At 32.0% G+C, this 10,585-nt stretch overlaps 1 pseudogene; it reads right to left on the bottom strand.

The window, feature by feature from the left end:
* Positions 1-803: 803 nt before the first annotated feature.
* Positions 804-9,660, bottom strand: LOC108487658 (probable boron transporter 6; annotated as a pseudogene).
* Between the last annotated feature and the right edge of the window lie 925 nt (positions 9,661-10,585).

Below are 10,585 nucleotides of genomic sequence, written 5' to 3' on the forward strand. Positions count from 1 at the left end.
TTCATTTTATGTAAATTTCACCATGTTTATGTGTCGTGTTGATGTTAATTTGCATTTCATGCATGCTTTATATATTTTTCATGGTGATTAAGTTTAGAGTATAATATGTTTATTAATGCCGTGTTGTGTTTTAATTCAAAACATATAGTGCGTAATCAGTCATTCAAATTTAATTTAGAGAAAGATTTTTGTTTATATTGTATTCTTATTATGTTTATCATATAAAGTATTATATAATCTTTTACACATTAATAATTGATTTTATATGGATTTTTTTCTAATTTTTTTATTGATTTTGATATATTCACATATACTTTTTTCATATTTGATTTTGATATATTCACGTATATTTTTTCATATTCATTTTATTTTTCTAGAACATGGTTTTTTAGAAGAAAAATAATATTATTAAAAAAAAAAAAAATATATCAATGTAACAAGCTAACGAGAGAAACGAAACTCAAACCATCAAGCTTCCCTAATACATCCAGACCTAACTCTCTTGAAGGCCATATTATCACAACGCTCGTAATAGGGCAGTGTTAGCAAGACAATGAGCAATCTTATTTGTATCCCGACATATCCAATGGAAGGATAACGCTTGAAAATGCTTCAATTTATTATATTTGTTATTTGTAGTATGAGTTTCCGTTTATTGAATCATAATTACATCCAACGAAAACAAACCAGAGTTGCAGCCATAATTTTAGAGAAAAATGCCCAAGGAGAAATTGCAAAGGGAATCCACCATGGCTCATGGGCATGCCATGAGACATCGTTCAAAAGGCCAAAGGAGAAAAAGCAAACTGAAACAGGCTCTTTTATTATTATTACTCATGCAAGGAAGAACATATTTTAACAATAAGACCAATAAAAGAAATTGGCCTTTCAATTTGTCAAAAACTATGAAGAAGAAAGGGGAAATACTATGTTGAATCTATACAAAAGGGAAGAAAGGGGAAATACTATGTTGAATCTATACAAAAGGTAACATTCTTGGACATTCTTTCCATAGGATCATGATTGTTTATTCAATCAACCACAGGATGACGATTATCGTTACCGATTCACTGGACACTAAAGTTTAATGTTGCTCTCATGGACGAACCCGTATCCCCATATTCAAGCATGGGGATAATAAGCTATATAATCTGGTAATGGAATATCATATTGCAAAATGTAGATTTAAATATATAACATATATATATACCTTGTGTAACCTTTCTTTCTTTCTAAACATCAACTCTCCTCTGTAGGTTGTCATTTCATCCAATATCTCAGCATCACAAATGCAGTCTTTAGTCTCTTCACTTGTTGATTCTCTTTCTGGTCTAAACACTACCTTGTCTATGCTTTTGCATGGTTTGCCTACAATTTCTTCGTACTCGGCAGCATCAAGTTCCCGAAGACATTCAGGAGGGAAAAGCTTTGGAAGGATGTCCTGTCTGATGCTGATGAGGAGGAAGAACGGCATCAGGAACAGTATTCTAGCTGTCGGGAACCATGTCACTGCGTAACATGCCACAAAATATACCAATTGGAACAATGTAAACATCAAAATGGACTTGAAAGGTACAGTCTCCAAATATGGTGCATGAACACCTTCCAAGACTCTGCTCAATGATACAAGAAACAAAACCATGCCAACCCTCACATTCGGTTTCATAAAATGTCTGTTTTAAGATACAATGACTTACTTGTAACGCCAGCTGGGGTGTTGAACAGTAGCAACAACCTTCCCCAGAACTGGTTCCCTGGGAGGCTGTCAATAGCCATGTAGGCAAAGTATCCCCACAATATCGAGGCCGAAATCTTTTTTTACGATAGGCAGAGCAAACAATCAAAGTCCAACAAGCAATGACTGCAGTAAGTTGCTCATCATCCTTTGCTCATTAACTCTTACTGGCAAATAAGCATCGATATATTTCTCAGGATCGGAATTTTCTTTAGCAATTGCCTTCCCGTCATGTTTCATTACAGCCTCTTTCAAGTTCTTGAACTCTTATCTACTGAAGTAGACTGCAATCCAAAAATTATTCTTTAGTGAGTCTTGTAGCCAATCAAATATGCTTGCAAAGCATGTCTATAATACTTACAGTAACAGATTTGTCCATTTCTATGAACACAACTTTCGTCCTTCCTTAAATTTCTGAGTTGCTTTCTAGTTGTGATTGCCCTCTTTGGCACATTTTGCCATTTTTTCTAAATAATAGAGGAATGGTCTCTAAAAAAAATACAATGTCATACCTGCTTTTTGAGAACGGCAAGGCTCTTAGTGTGCATGGGAAATTGTGGAAGGACCCCATATGAAGGAGGGAGTCCCAGCAACCTACAAATCAAAGTCTGCAGACCATGATTGACAACAAGCATTTAAGCCTCATATATTATGAAATACGTATATAATGAAAATAAAACTTGTAAGAGGAGTTTTAAGTACCATAACTCCTAGCAGTAAGATATCATAATAGTAAGCAGAGGGAATTTTAAGGTTAAACTCCTTTTGTTGTGCCATCTGTGAAGCAACACTGTGATTGTTAGGAATCGACCTGATTAAGCAACGAACAAGAAAATAGCGGAATAAATTGAGAAATTGAACAACCAAATTTAACGTGGAAAAACCCCTCCAAAGAGAATAAAAAACCACGGGCAAATATAATTTTACTATAATGGTAAAATAACGAAGAGTACAAAAGATGGAAATTAAGACTAAACCCCGAAAACCCGAAAACAAAGAACCCTCAAAATGTAAACACAAAATTCTCTAAATGTGTTATGAGTTCTAATCTCTAATGGGTGTATTTTTCTAAGGTTGTAAAAGAGTCTATTTATAGGCTAAATTCATAAGTCAAATAATAGTAAAATAATATAAAATAATCAGTGTTTGATTAAAATAAGTAAACAGAGTTTAACTGAAATATTATTTCTCAAATTTGACTAAAAATAGAAGTCATATTTAACAAATCTCCACCTTGATTCATATTTCCACAACGCCATCTTTGCCAAAGCCCGCCACGAGCCTATCTTGAATTATGCAGGGAATTAACTGAGTCGAATTTGTGCTTAGAAACTGGAAGTCTTCTAGCCTTCGACTTGTATACTGTCAAATCAAAACTAACTCGAGTCTGATTTTCACGAACACGGTGCCTGTAATGTCCCCTAACCCTATACCGTCACCGGAACAGGGTTACGAGACATTACCGGTCGATCTGATCAATTTCGATCATTAATTAAAATAAATATTCACACACATCCTAGTTTTAAGATGTCGCCCTTTAATGGGCCCTCGCGGTCCAATATGAACGATAAATTCAATTCGGGACTAATTTAGAATCACTACAATTTTAGTAAATTTCAAAATTCATACTACATACCGTTGCCAACCATAATTTACTCATTTCATCAATACTTTTACAACTTAAATGACTCTCATTAAACATTCAGGTACATGCCATTATCAATACTCAACATACTTTACCTTAATGAATTCGGGATCGTCTTGGGATCTTGATTCAACGTACTATCTTTACTTAACTGCATGCGGAAACAAACCGTGACGCATTGAGTATGGTATACTCAAGTGGTATTTCTATAATCCGAACAATTAATAATATAACAAATACTTAAGATCATAATAACAATTACAATTATTCAATTATTTATTCATAGATAAATTTCAACTACTTACCATATAAATTTTATACAAATCATATAATAAACACAATAACATAATTGTTCAATTCTTAACTAAATCCATTATTATTTACTCCATTTTTCACTTACTACTCGGTATAGCTTTCCTTAATTTACTCACAATTCAATATCATTAAACTATATTCAACTATACACTTATCAATCATATTCCATTTTAATTCATTTCAATAACATCAATTTCATTTATATCATATCAACTTACTATCCACGATAGCTTTCAAGTATATACATACGATTCATATATCTCAAATCACATTTCAATTCATCAAGTGGCATCATATATCATCAATTTGAACTCCAATCATTTCATGAACCTTTGGTTCATATTTTCAATTCATATCTAAATTTTCAATTCTCAATTCAATTTCTCGTTTCATTTCAATAGCTTGATCAATCAAATTTATTCGATTTATCTTTCACTTATTTACCCTATTAACAAACCCGGACTTTGACGGATACACGGATTCAACCCAAACACACCGGTATGGCACATTGTGCCTAAAAGCGATACATAGTACTGATCGATTATCTGCACATAAAGTGCCTAAAACGACACACGAGGTGCCCGATACGACACGAAGTGCTGATACGACACACGAGGTGCCCGATACGACACATAAAGTGCACGATAGATAAAGCCGGCAAATCCGTACACTTCGGATCCTATGGCATGCCAATTATATCCGACTTAGCCCGACTAGTTAATAGGGTATTTCATTCACTTTCTCAATTTAATAATTCTTTCATCAATATCTCATTCCGATAATTACACATATTTACCCATTTTCACAATTCATACAATTTCATTCAATTCAACAAATATATTTCAATTATGCACATTAATTCATAATTCAATACAATTCAATTTACTTTTCAATACCAAATATTCAAATATCACAATCTCATATATTCATATCAATTTCCTCATATTTCCAATCAATATATTTTTCAATATAACATTCATTCAATATTTAAATTTCTACATAAGTCATATATATTATATAATTCAATCAATATAAATTCAATCAAAATAATTTCAATCAATATAAATTCAATAAATTCATCGCATACCAAAATCAATCCATTCCAATTGTAAAACATTATAATTCTAACACTAACAATTTCCATATGTATATAAATATAACAAATAATAACTAAGTTCGGATTATAGAAATACAAACCGTAGTTTTTGAGCTAACTCCCGTTGACTTTGTCTTGTCCATTCTTAGCCGAGATTTCCGGTACCACATTGACTACTAAATTAATACAATTCATAATCATTAATACATTACTAATTCATATCTTGAGTTACAGAATTCTAAATTAAGATCCACTAGTTTTTCCTGAAACTAGACTCACAAATCTTCTTACAATAAAATTTTTAGAATTTTTGGTTTAGCCATTAAGTACAGTTTATTCTTCAAATTCACCCCTATTCTGCTGTCTGACAGTTTCGTCCCTTCTTCACTAAAAATTAATTATCTCACAGTACAGAACTCGGATAATATTTCCGTTGATTTTTCCTGAAAATAGACTCATTAGGGATTCTAAACATATAACTTTAAGCCTCTAATTATTTTTCTTCAATTTTTTGTGATTTTCCAAAGTTAGAACAGAGAAACCCGAATTCATTCTGACCTTATCTCACAAAATTCATTATATCTCATAATTTACAACTCAATTGCTTATACTGTTTCTTCTATAAGAAACTAGACTCAATAATATTTAATTCTATATTTTATTCATCCTGTAATTCAATTTCTAAAATTTTTATGATTTTTCAAACTTAGACTACTGCTGCTGTCCAAAATAGTCTTAGTACAAAATTTGATTTACTTTAATTTCAATTTAATTCTAACTAAATTCACTTACTTTTCTATCTTAATTCATACTTTATTTCTACTAAATTTTAACCAAAATTAGACATAATTATCTATTTTTCATCATAAAACCATAATTTCGAAATTCTTTCAATTTAGTCCTTAAAGCATAAAACTTATGAATCACTTTACAATTCAATCCTTATATCATTTCTAACTTGAATTTCTATTAATTTAGCCCTTAATTCATCATTTTATTTAACATGGATAATATCTAAAATCTAATAACTTTTAAAATATCAACTTAATTTCATCAAAACTTTGTTCTAAAACTTCTAAAACATCAAAATTAAGTAAAAAGGGCTTGATTGACTTACCTATTAAAGCTTAAAGCTTCAAACCTTCAATTTTCTCTTTTCTCCTTTCTTTCTTTCTTTTCTCCCCTGCTCTCTGTTTCGTTTCATTCTGTTTCTATTTCCTTTCTTTTGTTTCTTTAGTTTATCTAATATAATATAATATAATATAATTAAAACATAAAATATCTTTATTATATAATAATATAATAATATAATAATATATTAAACATAAAAAAATCTTAGATTTTTTCACATTACACCGCCTCAATTTATACTTTTTGTATAATTTCCTTTTTAGTCCTTTTTATTTTCTTTTAATCTATAATTTAACTTTTACCCCTTATTCAATTTAGTCTTTTTTCTTAATTACTCTTAATTAAATTAAATTCACTTAATTAAACTTTAATTAACTACTCATTTTACTTCGTAAATATTTTTAATAAATATTTACGAATCCATTTTTCAGAAACAGAGACTCGAAAATACACTTTTTCGGTAACGGTAAAATTCGGGTCATTACAGTGCCTTAACTTTTCAAAACCTGCATCCAAAAGAGAACCTCTCTTCAACGAAATAGTCATACCTTTTTCCCTCCTATGACCAAGTTGCCTCTGCTCCAAACAAGTTGACTTCAACTCAGTAACAGACGAGGGACGTCCGATTTTACTGGTCACTGTAGAACCTTCCAGAATATAAAGACTGCCAGTTCTTTTACCTTTTAACAAAACGAGAGCTCCACGAGATACTTTAATACCGCTCGACTCGATGTTGATTCTGCATCCTTTCAAGTCTAAAATACTCAAGGAGATGAGATTCTTTTGTAAATTAGGTACATACCTAACATCTAAGAATATCCTAATTGTCCCATCGTGCATCTTAATTTTAACAGTACCAATGCCAATTACCTTACTAGATGAATCGTTTCTCATGTGCATAACTTCACCTTCAACTGAACTGTATGTGGAGAACCATTCTCTATTGGGACACGTGTGCAAAGAACATCCTGAATCTAGGATCCACTCAGACGTGAGCTTGGAGTTATCGCTAGTTGACACTAACAAGAAATCATCACCGCTTTCATCGACTAAATTAGCACTAGCTACATCTTCCTCGTTACTCTCAGCAGCTCTTTTATTTCGCAGTTTATAACAATTTGCTTTGATGTGACCTAACTTTTTACAATAGCGACACCTTTTGTCTCGTTTTTTTGCTGCTACCAAAACGGAAGGTTGCCTATCTGCCTTGCTATCCAAACCAAACTCATTTTCGAGTTTGTCTTTACTCAACAAATGACCCTTCACATCTTCGAACGAGAGTTTGTCTCTGCCATAAATCAGGGTCTCCCTGAAAGACTTGTGTGAAGGGGGTAAATAGCACAATAATAACATAGCCTGATCTTCATCGTCAATATGAACCTCAACATTCTTTAAATCATTTTAAAGAGTAATGAATTGACTAATGTGATATCTATGAACCTCATCTTCGTTCATGCGAAACGTAAATAGACGTTGTTTCAACACTAAACTTTAGCCAGAGACTTAGTCGCATAAAGAGTTTCTAACCTTTTCCACAAGGCGGATGAGGTTTTCTCTATCAATACCTCTTGCAATACCGTATTCGCGAGGCACAACTAGATTGCAGACAAAGCCTTTTCATTAAGTTCTTCCAATTCTGTTTTATTTAGATTCTCAGGCTTTTTCTCGGTAACAACCTTTTTCAAGCCTGATTGAACTAGAATTGCCATCATCCGAACTTGCCACAGATTAAAATTTGTCTCACCATCGAACTTCTCTATTTCAAACCTTGTTGTTGCCATTTCTAAACAGGCTGATCTATGAAAATTAAATTAGCTCTGATACCACTTGTTAGGAATCTACCCGATTAAGCAACGAACAAGAAAATAGCGGAATAAATTGAGAAATTGAACACACAAATTTAACGTGGAAAAACCCCTCCAAAGAGAATAAAAAACCACGGCAAAGATAATTTTACTATAATGGCAAAATAACGAAGAGTACAAAAGATGGAGATTAAGACTAAACCCCGAAAACCCGAGAACAAAGAACCCTCAAAACGTAAACACAAAATTCTCTAAATGTGTTATGAGTTTTAATCTCTAATGGGTGTATTTTTCTAAGGTTGTAAAAGAGCCTATTTATAGGTTAAATTCATAAGTCAAATAATAGTAAAATAATCTAAACTAATCAGTGTTTGATTGAAACAAGTAAACAGAGTTTAACTGAAATATTATTTCTTAAATTTGACTGAAAATAGGAGTCATATTTAACAGTGATCACAGAAGTATAAACCTGCTATCATTACTGCTGGTATAATGGCAACAAAGATATACATAATTGGCACCTTTCCCATATCCTGTAACAAGGAAAAAAAACATTTTAGATATTCAACACATGCTTATTTTAAAGACAGTTCAATGGTAAGTATATCAAATAATGGATTCTTAACATACCTTTATCACAGTCCAATGATGGACTGTTTCAAGGTCTCAAAGCTGTGGACGGAACAGCCTCCTAGGAACTCCAGAACTAACTTGTCCGGGTATCATGTAAGACAATGCTGTCCAATACAAGATCATAAGGGGAACCCCCTAATCTACAACAAAACCTCGAAGCCAACCTGAAAGAAGAGCCGACAGAAACATGACTTTTAAAGATCGGTGAAACTATCAAATCAGTAAAGTCCCAATTAGTGAGTTAATGTAGGTACCTGTTCTATAATGCCACAATCTTGCCTTACATGTCTTTAAGGAAGTTAATAGAACCCCAGATGAGAAAATGATTGCAAGCAACCCATTTGTGTAAAGCTAGGGGAACTGATATTTCACTAGCTTGGGATTTTCACCTTTGGGAACATGGAACTCACTAATCACTCCCTATCATCCAAACATTATTATTATGGAGGTTAAATGTTAAAACCACAAGAATCTGTCATCCTAAACATCATAATTTCTTTGTTGTTCAAGTCATTCAATACCTCAATAGCCTCTTGAAGGAAAAGAACAGTTATCAATATGCCCAAACCCTCTCCTGCAATTCTTGTAAATCTTGTTATTATGGTGCATTCATTGAATATAGCAAGAAGAATGAGCAGCATAGCTGTCCATACACACCCATGGTAAAAGAAAGCAAATAAGAACATTTCTGTGGAATCAAGAAGCTTGAAAAAATATTAAAATCCATTACCATGCATTCCAAGCTAAGAAGAGTTTCTGGCCAAAGTCTGGTCTTTGTTTGCAGAAATGGTACAAATAAGTATAAATTATAATTGTTGGCTCTGCAACATCTACTATCAACAAAGGCTGTCCACCTAGAATGGAGTGAATGATTCCACAACTAGTTGCCGAAGTCAATGTTTCCACCGCGCCGAGGGCATCATCTGAAAAAAGAAAAGAACAAAAACAATGTAAGGTTTATGAGTTTTCAGCACTAATAACAATTGAACATTCTAGTTTTTAAGGAGATAAACAAATAGAGTACCTGTGTCTCGACTCAATTGCTCTCCAAAGGCAATTACAAGCAGTGCAGAAGCAAAGAAGAAGTAGAAAGTTGGAGCTAATATCCTGGTAGAAATAACAATTGAAATATGAATCAAAATCGGAAATGTCTTTATCAAAGGAACATAACGTAGTGCCAAAAACATCAAAAATACCGAAAGACAGAGCGAAGTCCATTTGTCCAATCTTGCTTGTACAAAGCGCTTCTACCCTTGATGTCTTTGATCATCCCTTCGAATGCAGTTCTCATGTTTCCCATAGCTAATTCAATAGAAGTAGAAAAAAATTGGTTTTACATGAATCTTATATTATACAATGACAGCAACACATGTATCCAAAAACATCCTTTTAATCACATAGGCAAAACAGTGCAGAGTATAAAATGCATGTGTGTGGATTTTGTGAAGACCAATGATAGTCGTGACTACTCATAGAGTTGTCAATGGTGTGGGCGAGTGCTAGACCCGATTGATAGGTTCAACTCTAGCTTAAAAAATGGGATTAAAATTTTGTTTAAGTCTTGTTTGAATAAAAATGTTGAAACTCGGACTCGGCTTGGCCCGTCAGTATTAATTTTTTATTTTTATATATAAAATATAATATATCAAAAATATTAAATAAATATTTCCTAACAAATTGAAAATAAATTAAAAAGTTTTTACACTTAAATAATATTAATATATGTGCAACTTAACAAGCAAATATCTTTAAAATAGTAGTAAAATTAACAATAAAACAAAACTTCTATAATATCCGGACAATAACAACATAATAGTTAAATGACAATAAAATAGTAGAAAAATAACAACAAAATAACAGTAAAATAGTAGGATTTTTTTTGAAAATTTGAATCGGGCCAGGCCGAAAAAACTTATTCAAAGCCCAATCTATTTAGAAAATATTTTTTTTTATCAAGCTCATTTTTGAGGTTTATAATTTTACCCCAACTGTTCCACTTTTCAATAATTCAATTTATCAACAAGTATAAACTATTACATAATGAAAAAATCAATTACCAAAATAAACACGATTTAATTCAATCAAAATAAAAATAATTGATAAGATCTATTTTAAAGTATAAGTCAGCCCAACCGAACTTAACATTGGTCGGATCAATCACTTAACTTATTTAAAATATATATTATAAAATATTAATAATTATTTTGTACACGTCCCGGTGAAAT

The sequence above is a fragment of the Gossypium arboreum genome, chromosome 10 (assembly GCF_025698485.1).
Source record: "Gossypium arboreum isolate Shixiya-1 chromosome 10, ASM2569848v2, whole genome shotgun sequence".
Taxonomy (NCBI): domain Eukaryota; kingdom Viridiplantae; phylum Streptophyta; class Magnoliopsida; order Malvales; family Malvaceae; genus Gossypium; species Gossypium arboreum.